This window comes from Protopterus annectens, chromosome 12.part0 (assembly GCF_019279795.1).
Source record: "Protopterus annectens isolate FY-2018-M chromosome 12.part0, PAN1.0, whole genome shotgun sequence".
NCBI classification, from domain to species: domain Eukaryota; kingdom Metazoa; phylum Chordata; order Ceratodontiformes; family Protopteridae; genus Protopterus; species Protopterus annectens.
The window spans coordinates 428,632,518-428,649,541 of NC_056746.1; the positions used below are offsets into that span (position 1 = coordinate 428,632,518).

A 17,024-nucleotide genomic window follows, 5' to 3' on the forward strand; every position below is an offset into this window, starting at 1 on the left:
GATAGCACAAGAGTCCTGCAGGTGCAGAGGTCCCAGGCAGTAAACACAAGAAGTGTGACCGTCTGTCAGAGACATCTTCTGACAGCACGAGTCACACTTCTTGAAGCCTGAGACCTTTGTGTCCTTCGACATAACGGTGTCGAGGAAACACAAGTGACAAGGAAACACAGACACACACACAAAAAACACCCAATCCAATAATCTAAACTAAACAGGGATAAAACACACACAGAATCCCTGACAGGAAAAATTAGGAAAGGGAAGGCCTAAGGCCTAACCTAGGGAAGGGGATAAATAACCCGAAAAAAGGGAACACTAACGGGAATAGGGTTAAAATAAACGGTAAGGTTCACAAAACACAAATCCTAGGATAAATTCTGGAGGAAGGAGGTTAATGGTGGCTACATTTTGTATAACAACTCTAGCCTACACCCCCCTCTCCATGGAGGGGTGACAATGTTTCTTAGAGGAGATAATCATCTTCACTAGCTATTTTTTTAAACAGCATTGCTTGGTGAAACACTTCCACTCATTTCCTTCTGATATTAAAAAACAAAACTTGAGTCTTGTCAAAAAGATTTACCTGTCTAATTTAACAGTGTTAATGATGAATTAAAGAATGAAGGAAATGCATCTCTGAAGAGAAAATTCTGCAAATAAAGTGGGAGATAATCTAGGGTTACTTCTAAGTGTTTTGTACGCTTGTTAAAGAAATGGTTGCTTGCAGGCTACCATTCATACCGCTAATGTTCTGCATGCTACAGTGATTTAGACTAGGAAGCTAGCCTAATGCAGCAAAAAGTACAGTTGTGTACACTTAACATAAATGTAATGTTTGAGTGTATTCACTGTTGCAGTCATTATATTTGGGTTATCTGCCTGCGGGTAGCCCTCAGCCAACCTGAATACCAGAGTCTTGGATTCCTGCTTCGGATGCTGTCTCTTCTTCCATGACGTCAGGTCGTCAGGGGTATAAAACATGCAGCCAATGCCATTACATCAGTTTTTCTTGCCCCAGATGTCAGGTGCCCCCACAATGGGAAGCAATTACATGTTATGGTACACCTCCATCAAAAAGCAAATACACCAGAAAGCTTAGATACACCAAACAAAAAGGAAAGGTAGAGCCAAGAGATGTCAGGGGGCTGGAGGGAGGGTAACCAGGACTGCAACAGTGAATACACTCGAACATCTACATTTATGGTAAGTGTACACAACTGTATTATGTTCTTCGTGTTTCATTGTTGCAGTCATTACATTTGGGTTGATTCCCAAAGTTGAGGAAGTTAGAGAGCATTAGGACCAGCTATTAAGCCCCGCAAGACTGCAGTGGCAAAACCAGCTCTGGATTTAGAAAAAATAGGCATGTGGTAATGCTTGGTGAAGGTACGTACAGAGCTCCAGGTAGCAGCTTCTAGGATGTCCCTGGTAGGGACTCCTCTGAGAAAGGCTGTAGAGGTAGATGCAGCCCTGGTGGAATGTGATCTTATCCCCTGTGGGGTAGGTTTTCCATGGTGCTTATAGCAGAAAGGAATGCAATGGGCTATCCATTTATAAATGGTTTGCTTTGAAATGGCCTTCCCCTCTGCCCCTGCAGCAAAGCCAACTAGCAGCTGTTCAGATTTTCTGAGAGGCTTAGTCCTGTCCAAATAAAATCTAAGTTGTCTGTGCACGTCCAAAGAGTGCAGTATTCGTTCTCATTTGTTTTGTGGATTCGGGAAAATGGTAGGCAAATGAATGAACTGATTTAGGGCCACACTAGACACCACCTTGGGCATAAAGGAAGAATTGGTCCTGAGGGAAATCCTGTCTGCATGGAAAACAAAAAGAAGTTATGTACTTACCATAACGTTCCATGCGAGTTGTTTATCTCACCTTTATTCTCACTGATGGGTTCGGAGCCGATCCTCGGCTCCGACACGGCTGATAGCAAAGCTCAAGGTTTGCCAGTAGCTCGAGACCAAGCCCCTTATCCCACAATGCACTGCTGAAATTACCACAGATCTTGTTTGCTGTGAGTATATATACCCTTTTATTTATTTCTACAAGGAAGCACTTCCCGAAGGGGAAGAAGTACTGAATAAACAGGATGGTACTAGCCTCTAAGTCAACTGTCAGCCAGGAGGGGGAAGGAGGGAGGGACGTGAGAATAAAGGCGAGATAAACAACTCACATGGAACGTTATGGTAAGTACATAACTTCTTTATGTGAAGTTGTTAAATCTCGCCATTTATTCTCACTGATGGGTAGCAGCAAGCTAGCACCCTCAATCTTGGGTGGCTCATGAAGTACGTTTTTCAGTACCGTGGAACCAAAAGAAGACCTGTCCCTGGAAGCCTTATCTAATTTGTAATGTGTGATAAAGGTATGAGGCTTAGACCACGTGGCTGCAGCACAAATATTGTCAAGGGGCAATTTAGCTTGAAAGGCAGAAGACGTAGAAAGTACAGTTGTGTACACTTACCATAAATGTAGATGTTCGAGTGTATTCACTGTTGCAGTCATTACATTTGGGTAATCTGCTGGCAGGTTGCCGTCAGTCGGCCTGAATTCCAAAGTCTTGGGTCCTGCGTCGGTTGCTGTCTCCTCTTCCATGAGGTCAGGTCGTCAGGGGTATAAAACATGCAGCCGACGCCATTTTCTTTAGTTTTTCTTGCCCCCGATGTCAGGTGCCCCTAAAATTATATTATATTATATTATTTATATATTTATATATACATGCATCAATATAAACTTTACCTTTATCTACAAGCAAATACACCACATAGGTTGTAGAAGATAGAGAAGGAAGATAAACTGTAGAATGACAGGGGGAAGGCGGGAGGGGTAACCTGGACTGCAACAGTGAATACATTCGAACATCTACATTTATGGTAAGTGTACACAACTGTGCTATGTTCTTCGTGTTTCACTGTTGCAGTCATTACATTTGGGTAGAATCCCAAAGCTATGATTGGGAGGCCGGAGCTAAACAGTATTAGGGGCTGCTATAAGGCCTTGCAGTACTGCAGTGGCAAAGCTTGCCCTGGACTTAGAGTAGAGAGGCAAATGGTAATGCTTTGTAAAGGTGTGAACAGAACTCCAAGTAGCAGCCTCTAGAATATCTTTGGTTGTTACTCCTCTGAGAAAGGCTGCTGAAGTAGCTGCAGCTCTGGTGGAATGAGACCTAATGCCCTTGGGCACAGGTTTACCATGGTGTAAGTAGCAGAAACGGATGCAGTGGCTTATCCACTTTGAAATTGTCTGCTTTGAGATAGCCTTTCCTTCTGATCCTGCAGCATACTAGTAATTGCTCAGTTTTTCTTAGAGCTTTTGTCCTGCTCAAGTAGAATCTTAGCTGTCTGTGTACATCCAAGGAATGCAGAATTCTCGCCCCTTTGTTCTGCGGATTTGGATAAAAAGTTGGCAGATGAATTGTTTCATTAAGAGCCACACTGGAAACCACCTTATGCATAAAAGTAGGATTTGTCCTCAGAGACACCCTGTCTGGGTAAAATATGATAAAAGGCTCTACAGCCATGAGGGCCTGTAGCTCTGAAACTCTTCTTGCTGAAGTAATTGCTAGTAGCAGAACTGTTTTCCATGATAAGAACTTTATATCAGCGGGCTGGTTCAAATGGAGGCAGGGTGAGCTTTTCCAACACATAACTGAGGTCCCATGCAGGTAATGGTGATCTTCTAGGAGGCCTTAGGTTTTTGGCTCCTCTAAGATACTGCTTTAGTAAAGGATGAGAAAAGATTGGTGGCTCTGTATTGTAATAAGCCGAGATGGCAGAGGCATGGATTTTGATGGATGAGAAAGATAGGCCTTTGTCAAGCATCTCAGTTAAGTATTGTAATATCTGAGGAATATGTGGTTCTGCTGTATCAGTCCCTTGTGCTTGATTCCAAGCACAGAATCTCTTCCATTTGTCAGCATAAGATTTTCTAGTACTAGGCCTTCTGGCTTCCAAAATGACATCCATCACAGTTTTACTGAGAGGTGTTGTTCGTATGATTACATGATTAGCCATGCTGTCAGGTTCAGAGTCTGTAGTTGATTGTGCAGGATCTGATTGCTTTGCTGGGACAGTAGTTGTGGTCTTTGAGGCAAGGTCCAAGCTGGGTATTGAGACAAGTTCCTTAGGATTGGGTACCAGTATTGGTGGGGCCAATCCGGGGCAATTAATATCATCTTTGGCTTCCCTTGCCTGACTTTTAGGAGGACCTTGGGAAGAAGAGGCAGAGGAGGGAAGGCGTAAACTGACAGGTTTTTCCAACTGAAGGATAGGGCGTCCACTTTCCACGCTTGTCTGTGATAAGTCCTTGTACAGAATCTTTTCAATTGATAATTTTGAGGAGAGGCAAATAGACCTATGTCTGGGCTTCCCCATTTCTCTGTTATCATGCTGAATACTTGTGGATTTAGTTTCCACTCATGAGGATCCATAAGGTTTCTGCTTAAATCGTCTGCCAGAGTGTTCTGTTTTCCCGGCAGGAATTGAGCTTGAAGATTTATTTGATAGGTCAAAGCTGTGTTCCACAGTGCCATGGCTAATCTGCAAAGGGGGTATGAGTGTGTGCCCCCTTGCTTGTTTATATACCACATGACTGTGGTGTTGTCCGTCTTTATCAGTAGTTGCCCTGGATGAAGTAAGTCCTTGAAAGCTGTTAGGGCATTTTGAACAGCTAGCATCTCTTTCTGGTTGATATGCAGATGCATTTGATTTGGTGCCCATATGCCCTGAATGCATCTTCCTGCCATGTGGGCCCCCCAGCATAATCTGATGCGTCTGTTAAGGTTTGTCTGGCAGGGGGTAGAGTGAAGGGCCGTTCCCTGTTTTGGTGACAGGCCTTTGCCCACCATAGAAACTCCTGTTGCAGGCAGGGGATGACAGGAATCATTGTTTCCAGACTGTGTGAATGTTGACTCCATAAACATTTTAGGTACCATTGAGGTTTCCTCATATGCAGTCTTGCATATGGAATTAGTAGGATGCAGGATGCCATGAAGCCCAGAGCCTGCAGAAATTGTCTTGCAGAACACTGGGTTTTTGTTGCCATCAGTTTGAAGTAAGTAGTCAGTTGCCTTTGTTTGTCTGGCGTGAGGTAAGCCATCTGGGCAGTTGTATGCAAGCTTGCACCCAGGAATATTATCTTTTGAGAGGGTACCAGTTGTGATTTCTTTTCGTTTACTGTGTACCCTAGGCATGCTAGAAGCCTTTTTACAAACGCCAGGTGTCATAGAAGAGTGTCTTTGTTCTCTGCTTGAATGAGACAGTCATTAAAGTAAGGATATATTTGAATACTTCTTTGTCTGCAAAATGCAATTACTGGAGCCAGGCACTTTGTAAAGACCCTGGGCGCAGTAGATAAGCCAAAGGGCAGTGCAGAGAATTGGTAATGCATTAAGCCAGCCTTGAATCTGTGGTATCTTCTGCACAACTGTCTTATTGGGACATGCAGGTATGCCTCTTTTAAGTCTAAAGTCACCAGCCAAGCATTCTTGCTCAGCATGGGCAGAAGCTGTTGCAACGTGAGCATTTTGAATTTTGGAATGTCCAGGTATGTGTTCAAAATCGATAAATCCAGTATTGGCCGCCAGGCCTTGTCCTTTCTGGTTACCAAGAACAGTCTTGAGTAAAAAACTTGTCCTTTTTTCTGTTCTGGTACTGTCTGAATGGCCTCCATATCCATGAGGGACGTAACCTGTTTATGTGCCTCTGCCCATTGGTTTTTTGGCAGGTCTGGCCAACCATTTGTCATTGGCAGAGTGTGGAAATGGAATCTGTATCCCTGTGATACGATGTTCAGTACCCATTTGTCCTGGGTTATTAATTGCCAATTTTGAGCAAAAAGTGCTAATTTTCCCCCTATGGGTGCTGCCAACAGATATGTGCTTGGTGTAGGCAGAGGGAAGTCATTGGGATTGCTTTCTGTAGGTTTGCGCTTTATCTCCCCCAGATTTGGAGGTGGATGCGCCCCATTGCTTTGACCTGTATGAGTCTTGAGCCTGGAACCCTCAGGGCGTCTGGATTTGCCCCTTTGAGCTCTGTCTGACACAGGAAAGGACCAATTTTTTGTAGGCCAGTGTCTGCTGAATCTAGGAGGCTGCACTTGCAAGAAATCTTTAACAGTTTGCATAGACTTAGCTTTGTCTTCCATTTTCTTTAAAACCACTTCTGCCTTAACACCAAAGAGAGAATCATGCTGTAAAGGTGCATCTAGCAATTTAGCTTTAACATGATCAGGTAAATTTTGTTCCTTTAACCAGGCATGCCTCCTAATCACAAATCCTGTAACTGCGGCCCTGCAGGAGGCCTCTAAAGAATCAAAACCACATTGCAAAGTATGCTTTCCAACTTGTTCAGCTGCATTCAATAATTCCTGCAATTCCTTATTTTCTGCACATTCTGAAATCAACATAATTTTCTGTTTCAGCAATCCCATAACATGTTGTTGGTACTTAAGCATATGAAATTGACAGTTTAAGGCCCTAATTGCCAAGGTTGCAGATGTATAAACCTTTTTTCCCCATCTGTCCAGTGCCCTTGAATCTCTGTCAGAGGGGGTAGAGTTTTTTGCTGTTGAGGCCTTAACTCCCTTTGGACCCTGTGAAATAGTTTCAGGATCAGCAGCAGGGTTTCTAAATAAAAATTTATGAGAGTCAGGAACTTTCTAATACCTGTCAGGCTTACCGGGAGCCAGAGATAAAGAGTCAGGGGTCAGGCTTGACTCAAAAAACATCATCCACAATGTCTAACACAGGGGGAATGGCTAAAGGCTTGTGCTGAGGGAAAAGGAGGAAATCCCTGAGCCTCTTTTTTGATTCTGAGAAGTCTTGACTCTCCCAGTGAAAATGCTCTCTCAAAGTATGCAAGGTTTCTCCAAAAGAATAATCCTCAGGAGGAGATGCAGATGGAATAGACTCCTCAGCATCAGAATCCTCATAGGGAGGTAAAGATAACTTCTGATCACAAGAGGAATCAGAAGAAATAGAAACCTGAGCTGAAGAGTCAGTCAGTGTCTTGCCTAGGCCTCTTATCTGGAGGGGGTGGGTACCCCTGATCAAGGAAATAAGGTCTTCAAACATTTTGATTCATCTGTTTTTTAGGCATAGAGGCCTGTGCACATGGCTCAGGCTTCATTTTTTTAGTTTTTGAAGGTGTCTTTGCCTTTGGTTTTGCAGCTTTCGTCGGTTTGAGATAAAAATGTTGAGGTCTGAATACATCCGCAGACACCGGTGCCTGCTCAGCGGCTCTGGACCCATCCGAGGGAGATGCATCCGTCGGTCCAATACCCTGAGTATCCTGTGGCATGCCGGACTCCACATGGGTGTCGGTAGAGGCCTGCGATTAGAAGGTAGCGGGTATCAGGGGCTGCGAAAGCATCTCACTGAGTACCGGCGAACCGGTGACTGGATTAGGAGAAGCTTCGTCATCGGTTTTGGATCTCGACTGCCTTTCTCTGTCCTTTTCTTTGCATTTTTTTATGTACTCCGGTAGTCGGATTGCTATCCGACGACATCTCTGGGTAGTTAAATCTGCTTCCAAAATACTTAGATGCACAAATATACCGACGCTTAATAGTGCGTTGGTTAAATCTAGCACAAAACCGACAGCCAGGCACGTTGTGATCAGGGCCTAGGCAAGGAATATAGTATAAATGAAAATCCTTATGAGGTATTTGCTTCCCACAAGTAATACAATTATTAACTTTTTTTGACATCAGTAAAAAGCAAGAAAAAAGTTTCCCCAACGGGGTACTTAGCTTTTTTGAAGACTTCGGTTCTGAAACTCAAATGCAAATATTTCAGTAGTCGGCCGACCGGCACTTGCGAAATGCTTCTGCTTCGGGCACCGCGCGGCACGAAAGACTAAAGAAAATGGCGTCGGCTGTATGTTTTATACCCCTGATGACCTGACGTCATAGAAGAGGAGACAGCAACCGACGCAGGATCCAAGACTTTGGAATTCAGGCCGACTGAGGGCAACCTGCCAGCAGACTACCCAAATGTAATGACTGCAACAGTGAAACACGAAGTACATATGGCTCTGGTAGAATGAGCCTTAGGTTTGTGTGTCAATGGCATGCTCGCATTCGGATAAATAAAGGATATACAATCTGATAACCATTTAGATAAAGTTGTTTTAGCCACTGGATTACCTTTTCTGGCTTCTGAGAAGGATACAAAAAGTTGATCTGATTTTCTAATATCCTTAATTCTGTCAAGATAAAATCTGAGCTGTCTGTGTACATCAAGTTTGTGCAGCATGTATTCCAATTTGTTAGAGTGGCTGGGAAAAAAGACTGGCAGCTCAATGACCTGATTGATATTGTATTCAGAACAGACTTTAGACAAAAATGAGTGGTTTGTTCTGAGAGATACTCTATCAGCACGTAAGGTGGTCTGACAGATAATGCTTGGAGTTCTGACACTCTGCGGGCAGAAGTAATGGCCACTAGAAAAATAGTTTTCCAGGGTAAATATTTGAGATCACAAGAAGATGCTGGTTCAAAAGGGGGGAAGAATAATTTGAGACAGCATAAAGTTCAAATTCCAGGGAGAATAAGGAATTTTGACAGGAGGTTTCATGTGAAGAACACCTTTAAGAAAAGTTTTAGATAACTTATGGCCCGTAACATTCGAGCCACCAAATCCAAGGTGGAAATTTGAGATGGCAGCTAACTGGACCCGAACTGTAGCAGCTGCTGCCCCTTCCTTAAAAATTTTTGTCAAAAATTCTAAAATGGCCGATAGCGGAGCTCGGAAAGGGTCAATTTTCTGTGTGTTGGCCCAAATTGAGAACCTTTTCCACTTACTGCAGTATAATTTCCTGTTAGATGGCTTGTGAGAAGACAAGAGAATTTGCCTTGTATCTTCTGAAATTGAATGAAGCCTGGCAATTTGGGGAAGTGGATTAGCCAAGCAGTCAGTTTCAGGGACTGCAGGGAAGGATGGAGGTCCCCTGACAGGTGCGTCAGAAGGTCCGGAACTGGGTCCAGGATCCATATATCTTTCAACAGGTGATGGTGGAGAAATGAGAACCAAATCTGTCGAGGCCAGTAGGGGGCTATGAGGATAACAGTCCTTCCCAGCGATTTTGCTTTCTGTAAAAATCTGGGTATCAATGGGAAGGGTGGGAATGCATAAAGGAGACCCGGGGGCCAATCGTGTACGAGTGCATCTCTCGGGGGATGTCCCGGAGGTGGTATTAGGGCAAAGTAGCTTCTGCATTTTGAATTGATGTGGCTGGCAGAGGTTGCAGCAAGGCTGGCCCCATTGGCGGAAAATCAACTCCGCAACCTGTTGTTTGAGAGACCACTCGTGAGGGAGCAATATCGCCCTGCTTAGCTTGTCCGCTATCACGTTGGATTTCCCCGGGATGTGCGTTGCTAACAGAAAACGCTGGGATGACACAGCCCACTGCCAGACCCTGAGGGCTTCTCGACAAAGGGGGTAAGACTTGGTTCCACCTTGCTTGTTCAAGTACCAGACTACTGACATGTTGTCCGTCTGAATTGCAATAGTTCCTACAGGAAGAGAGTCCTGAAAGTACTGCAACGCCAGAAGTACCGCTCTCAACTCCAGAACATTGATATGCAGATGTGACTACTGATCCGTCCTTGTGCCTTGGGCAGTCTTTCCCTGAAAATGCCCCCCACCCTATCAGGGAAGTGCCCGTGGTCACAGTAGCTACTGGGGGGGAGAACAAAGGGTCTTCCAATTGTGACATGAAGAGACGTCAACCACCACCGAAGGTCTCGTGCAAGAATCCATGATGAGAATCATGTGGTGCATTGGTAGTTTCTGGTAAGACCACTGAGCAAAGAGGAGCCATTGAAGAATTCGCATATGCATCCTTGCGAGTGGTATAGCCAGGATTGCTGCCGCCATCAAACCTAGCACCTTCAAGACCTCTGCTGCTATAGCTTTGTTCTTTGACACCAGTGAGCTGACGTGTTGGCGGAGAAATGAAACTTTCGATTGGAAGACGTAGAGTGGTAGTTGAGGTATCTAACTCTGCTCCTATAAAAACGGTATGCTGCAATGGTGATAAGGCAGACTTTTCGAAGTTGATTGTAATGCCTAATTGATGGCAGAGTGTCACAGTGTATTGTGTTGCCTGAGTCAATTGATGCCTGGTTGTAGCGGTGAGGAGCCAATCGTCTAGGTATGGAAACACCTGGAATCCTAGACGCCTCAGGTGAGCCGTGATCACTGCCATGCATTTGGTGAACACTCTGGGGGCTGTAGTGAGACCAAAGGGCAGGGCTCGGAACTGGTAATGATTGGCTCCCAGCCGGGAACGCAGGTTATCTCTGGAGCATCTGTTCATCTTTATGTGATAGTATGCGTCCTTGAGATCTATGGAGCACATCCAATCGCCTTTCCCTAGGAAGGGAAGAATGGACTGAAGCGTGACCATTCAGAACTTCTCTTTCTTTATGAACTGGTCGAGTCTGCTGAGGTCCAAGATAGATCTCCAGTCCCCTGTTTTCTTTGGTACCAAAAAGAATCTTGAGTAAGTTCCGAATCCAACTTGGTCTGCTGGAACTGGTTGGATGACTCTTTTTTTCTAGCAATTTGTGGACCTCTACTATTGCTTGTTCCCTAAGACTGGGTGGAACATCTGGGATTCTGTTTACAGGAATGGGAGGGGAAGAGAACGGTATGAAATATCCTCTGGAAATGATGCTTTGTACCCATGTATCTGATGTTATGTTTACCAGGCTTCTGGCTACAAAGACAAGCGACCCCCGACTGCCTCCAGAGCTGAACAGCCGGGCCCCTTTCAGGGGCGCTGGTAGGGTTGACCAGAGAAGTGACCCCTGTCACCCTGTTGCTGCGGACCCCCTCTGCCGCGGGGGCGGTGTCTTCTGTTATAACCCCCTCCTCTGCCTCTAGAGGGTGTTTCTCCACGTGTGTCCTGAAAGGCTCCCTGTGCTTTTCGGAACCCACATTTTCCCTCCCCTAGGGCCCTTGGGGTAGGGACGAGTAGGGGTAGAAAAATGGACTCCAACGACAGATAAGGTCTTGCCTTCCTGCTCACACCTGGTTAAAGTTTCCTTTACTTTAGGCCCAAACAGTGATGAGCCATCGAATGGGGTGTTGATAAAGGAAGACTTAAAGGGTTCCGCAAAGGAACAGAGACATATCCAGGCTTGTCTTCGCAGAGCAATGCCCGAACTAGCAGCTCTACTCGAACCATCAGCTGCATAAGATATGAGACGCATGGATGAGTTCACAACTGAGTTTAGGGTAGCGAGCTGTGTGTTGACTTTGTCAGCAACGCCTGCAGCTACCGTACCCTGGAGAGTATCTCCTAGTTCTTTCAGGAGATCTCTTTGTAGTCTCGTAAAATGGGTTAAGTAGTTCAGTGATTGCAGAGAAAAAGTTGCTGAACTAAACATGCGTTTCCCATATCTATCCATGATCCTAGAATCTCTGTTAGGAGGATGGATAGATGTGGATGTTTCAGACACTTCCTTTTTGGTGGCTGCAGCTACCACCATGGCATCAACAGGTACTCCCTTGGTCAGAAAGAGCTTGCCCACTGGGGCAGACATGAATTTATTTGGCTTGCGAGGGACAGGTTCCATGGCCTCCGGTGACTCCCACGCCTTACGAGAGATCAGTTCCATGAGCTCGTCATAAGGCGGAGACACCCAAGAAGTGGAAGGTTGAGACCCAAAAGCCTTCAAGAGCACGGACTCGTCCACAGTAGGTGTCTTGGACTGCCAATCGCCCCTCTGACTAAGGATCTCTAATATCTCCGTAAAGGAGATATCCTCAGAGGGGGCTCGAGGGGACCCTTCTGACTCATCCAAGTCCGTGTCAGATGTCAAAGACTCCTGTGGGGAGTCAAAGTGCCTCCTCTTGCACAGTCTCTTCCTGGGCACCTCCTCAGTGGGGGGATCTGGGGAGGTCTCAGAAGAGCAGGGAACGCCCTGTGGGGATACCTGAGGCTCAGAGTCTCTACGTTTAGGGGGACTGGTAGACGAACAAGCAGACACAGGAGCTTGAGGGGAGAGGGAAGGCCGAACCGATGTTGACGTTGTCTTGGGAGACAGGATTCTCCTCATAGCATCGAAGGTGCCATGGCTCCGACGAAAAGGGGTAGACGGACCCAAAAGGACCGTCCGATCCTCCTGCACCGAACCCATGGGGTCCAAGCCCAAGGTAGGAGCCGAGCTTATCCGAGCTGAAGCCCCAAGAGGAAGAGTTGGCACCAACAAATCGGTCCAACTATCCTCCCCGGACCCAATGGGAGAGTGTCGGCCACTAGAGTCCTCGGTCGGCGCCGAGGTCATCCGAGCAGATGGAGCCGATAACACCGGTGCGGATGTCGACTCCAAAGGTTCGACAATCATCGGTTCGGTTTCCTTTGGCTCCGAGGGTCCAGTTCAGCTCGGAGGAGGAGTAGACAAATCCGGTTCAATGGTGTTCGGCACCGACGAAATGGTCGGGGCCAACAACAATCTGGCAAGTCCTGGTGCCTGTTAAAGCTTCTGCACTAGCCGATCCATGTCCAAATCAGAAAGGCTGACTGAAGACTTAGATGAATGCACCGAAGGTGCGGACTGGAGCAGAGGAGACGAGGGAACCTGAGAGACCGGCTCCAAGACTGTGAGCTGGCTCCGAATCAAAGGTACACTCAGTCCCGAGGTCTGTGGAACTGATGACCTGTACCCTCTGAAGTTCTTGCCTTTTTTGCAACTTTGGGATCCGAAGATTTTGAAGATTTGGAGGATTTGGAAGAAATGCTAGCACCTTCCTGGTTACTCAACACCTCAGAAAAGGAATGCTGCAGTAATCCCCTGTCAATTAGCTTCCTCCTTCTCTCCAAGAGGACTCTTGAAGAAAAGGAATGGCAAATGCTGCAAGTGTCTTGGAGGTGTTTAGCCCCCCAGACAGTAAACACACTGAATGTGTCTGTCAGTGACGGACATTTTCTGCCCACAATTTGGGCATTTCTTGAATCCCGATTTAGGAAGGGACTTTTCCTTGTCATCCGACATACTCTAAACAGTACAATACAAAAAACAGTATACTGAAAACTAGTAGGGTGAAGTCCTTCCTTTCTTTGTAAAGACCCACACTAACTAAGGAAAGCAACTAAGCCCACACCGGCACTACCTATAACAGAGTTAAACTATAAATTACAAATACAGGGCTAAACAGGCCCACTGAGAAAAATCTGACTAGAAGAAAATAGTGATTATTAACTCTAAATAGGGCTAAAAGGCCCACCAAAACGACTAAGTCAACAGGGCACTAACTATCACAAACTACTAATTCTATTATTATAATTCTAACACTAACACCCAAACTGTATATATGAAAATATCTAAGAGAAAAAAGAAGATTTTTATCAAAAACTTGCTATTTTTTTTTCACAAATGGTCCGAGCTAGCTGGATCACAGAGTTCTCTCTTGCCACAGCAAACTAGATCTGAGGTAATTCCAGCAGTGCATTGTGGGATAAGGGGCTTGGTCTTGAGCTACTGGCAAACCTTAAGCTTTGCTATCGGCCGTGTCGGAGCCGAGGATCGTCTCCAAATCCATCAGTGAGAATAAACGGCGAGATTTAACAAGTTCACATTGAAGGGCTCCACTGCCATGAGGGTCTGTAATTCAGACACTTTTCTTGCTGAAGTGATGGCTAGAAGGAAGGTTGTTTTCCAAGAAAGGAATTTCAACTCTGCAGTAGCAGCTGGTTCAAATGGAGGGAGAGTGAGCTTTTTCAGTACAAAGTTAAGGTCCCAGGCTGGAGTAGGGGCTCGCCTGGGGGGGGGGGGGGGTCTTAAAATTTTGGCCCCTCTGAGGAATTGCTTTTGCAGGGGGGGTGAGAGAAGAGGGGTGGTTCAGTATTATAATGTGCTGAAATGGCAGAGGCATGAATTTTAATTGACGAGAAGGACAGGCCCTTGTGGAGCATTTCTGTTAAGTACTGAAGAATATGAGGTAAGCTGGGCACCGTTGAGCCCATCCCCTGAGTCTGGCTCTAGGAACAGTATCTTTTCCACTTTTCAGCATAGGATTTTCTAGTACTAGGCCTCCTTGCTTCCAGAATGACTTCTAGCACCTGTTTACTGAGGGATGCTATTGGAGAGCTCAAGGAATTAGCCAGGTTGTAAGATTCAGGGTTTGAAGCTGAGGATGCAGAATCTGGCCTGCCTGCTGGGACAGCAGGGAAGGTGTCTGAGGTAGGTGCCATGGCTCCAGCAGTATCATACTGCGCAAGAGGGGGTACCAATGCTGGCGTGGCCAGTCTGGTGCAATCAGTATTGTCCTTGGCTTGTTCTGTTTGATCTTTAGCAGAACCTTAGAGAGGAGAGGCAAAGGGGAAAAGGCATAATCCTAGAGGCTTTCCCAGGTAAAGGACAGGGCATCCACTTTCCAAGCTTGACTGTGGGGAGTCCTGGTGCAATCAGTATTGTCCTTGGCTTGTCCTGTTTGATCTTTAGCAGAACCTTAGAGAGGAGAGGCAAAGGAGAAAAGGCATAATCCTAGAGGCTTTCCCAGGTAAAGGACAGGGCATCCACTTTTCAAGCTAGACTGTGGGGAGTTCTTGTGCAGAATTTGTCCAATTGGTAGTTCTGAGGGGAGGCAAACAGGTCCATCTCTGGAGTTCCCCATTTGTTCCTCAAGAGGCTGAATAATTTTGCTTCCAGTTTCCATTCGTGTGGGTCCATGAGATTTCTGCTTAGGTCATCTGCCAGTGAATTTAGCTTGCCTGGCAGGAATTGAGCTTGTAGGTGCACTTGGTAGCTCAAGGCTGTGTTCCACAGAGCCATGGCTAGTCTGCAGAGAGGGCACAAGTGGGTTCCCCCCTGCTTGTTTATGTACCACATAACTGTGGTGTTGTCTTTCTTTACCCAAAATTGTCCTGGAAGGATGTGGTCTTTGAAGGCTGTCAGGGAATCCTGTACAGCATCCTTCTTTTAGATCGATATGCACGTGCATCTGACTCGGGTTCCATTTGCCCTGAATGCACTGCCCTGCCAAGTGAGCCCCCTATGCATAGTCTGATTCGTCTGTTGTTAGGGTTTGGGCGGCAGGGGGTAGAGTGAAAGGGAGCCCTTTGTTGTGGTAGCAGGCCTCTGCCCACTAAAGGAACTCTGTCTTTATACAAGGAATAATAGGAATCACTGATTTCAGGTCCTGAGAATGTTGGCACTGTAGGCTTTTTAGATACCATTGTAGTTTCCCCATATGCAGTCTTGCATATGGAATTAGTAGAATGCAAGAGGCCATGAACCCCAGGGCGTGTAGAATTTTCCTTGCAGATAGCTGGGTCTTTGTGGCCAGTAGTTTGAAGTAGGTTGTCAAATAAATTTGTTTCTCTGGAGTGAGGAAAGCCATCTGGGAAGCTGTGTTCAAGCTTGCTCCCAGGAACACAATCTGTTGGCAGGGTACTAGGTGAGCTTTCTTTTCGTTTATGGTGTACCCCAGTGAGGTTAGAAGCTTCTGTACGAATGCCAGATGTTTTAATAGCAAGTCCTGGCTTTCTGCCCGAATCAGACAATCGTCCAGGTATGGGTATATCTGAATATTTCTCTGCCTGCAAAATGCCATGGCTGGAGCTAGACACTTTGTGAAAACCCTGGGTGCAGTAGATAAGCCACAGGGAAGTGCAGAGAACTGATAGTGCATGGAGCTTGCCCTGAAGTGTAGGTATTTCCTGCAAGATTCTTTTATTGGAATGTGCAGGTAAGCTTCCTTTAAGTCTAAGGTTGCCAACCAGGCATCACTGCCTAGCATAAGAAGCAGCTGTTGAAGTGTTAGCATTTTGAATTTTGGGATTACCAAAAAGGTGTTTAGAATAGAGAGATACAGGATAGGATGCCAGGAGCTGTCTTTTCTGGGTACCAGGAACCTTGTCCCCTTTCTTCTGCTGGGACAGGTTGAATACCCTGATACTTAGAAGACAGAAAACCTGCTGGTGAGCCTCTGCCCACTGATTTGGTGGTAGGTCTGGCCAACCGTTTGGGGTTGGTAGGGAGTGGAAGTGGAATTTGTATCCTTGGAAAACTATATTTAAAACCCATTTGTCCTGGGTAATGAGTTCCCAGTGTTTTGCATGCAGGGCGAGCTTTCCTCCTAAGGGAGCAGGCAGTTGAGCAGGGCTTGGAAAGGTTTAAGGTTAAGTCATTGTGACATTTTTCCATAGGGGGGTATCTTACTACTTCCTGCTTTAGAAGTGGGAGCCCCCCACTACTTAGGCCTGTGCATAGCCTGAGACTGTAACCTAGGTGGTCTGCTGTTCCTGGGTTTGGACTGAGAAGGCCTGGAAGGGACTGGAAAGGACAAATTCTTTGAGGGCCAATGCCTACTAAATCTGGGAGGCTGTACTTTCAGGAAATCTTTAACAGTTTGCATAGATTTAGCTTTTTCCTCCATCTTTTTGAGGACTTTTTCTGCTTTGTTGCCAAACAGGCGGTCTTGGTTTAAGGGAGCATCTAGTAATTTAGCTTTAACATGATCTGGCAAGTTTTGCTCCTTAAGCCAAGCATGCCTTCTACGTACAGACCCAGTGACAGCAGTCCTGCAAGATGCTTCTAAAGAGTCAAAACCACATTGCAAAGTATGTTTACCAACTTGTTCAGCAGAATGCATTAAATCCTGTAATTCTTTGTGTTCAGCACAGTCAGGAATCAACATAATTTTCTGTTTAAGTAGTCCCATAATAAGCTGCTGATACTTTAACATATGAAACTGGCAATTTAAAGCCCTAATGGCCAAAGTAGCAGAAGTGTATACCTTCTTTCCCCATCTATCCAAGGCTCTAGAATCTTTATCAGAAGGGGTAGGATTTTTGGCAGCAGTAGCCTTAATGCCCTCTGGACCTTGGGAAATGGTCTCTGGATCCGCAGTAGGATTCTTGATGCAGAACTTGTGAGAGTCAGGTACTCCGTAATACCTGTCAGGTTTTCTGGGAGCTGGAGGTAAAGTGTCTGGGGACATGCTAAATTCCAAGAAAGCATCATCTACAATGTCCAGAACAGGAGGGATACCTAAACGCCTGTGTTGAGGAAGG

At 45.8% G+C, this 17,024-nt stretch overlaps 1 protein-coding gene across 2 annotated transcripts in view; it reads right to left on the reverse strand.

Annotated features, from left to right (window-relative positions):
- The window catches only part of GNPTG (N-acetylglucosamine-1-phosphate transferase subunit gamma), a 454,757-nt gene that overhangs the window by 79,123 nt on the left and 358,610 nt on the right, over positions 1 to 17,024 (reverse strand). The gene's annotated exons all lie outside the window — the stretch shown is intronic.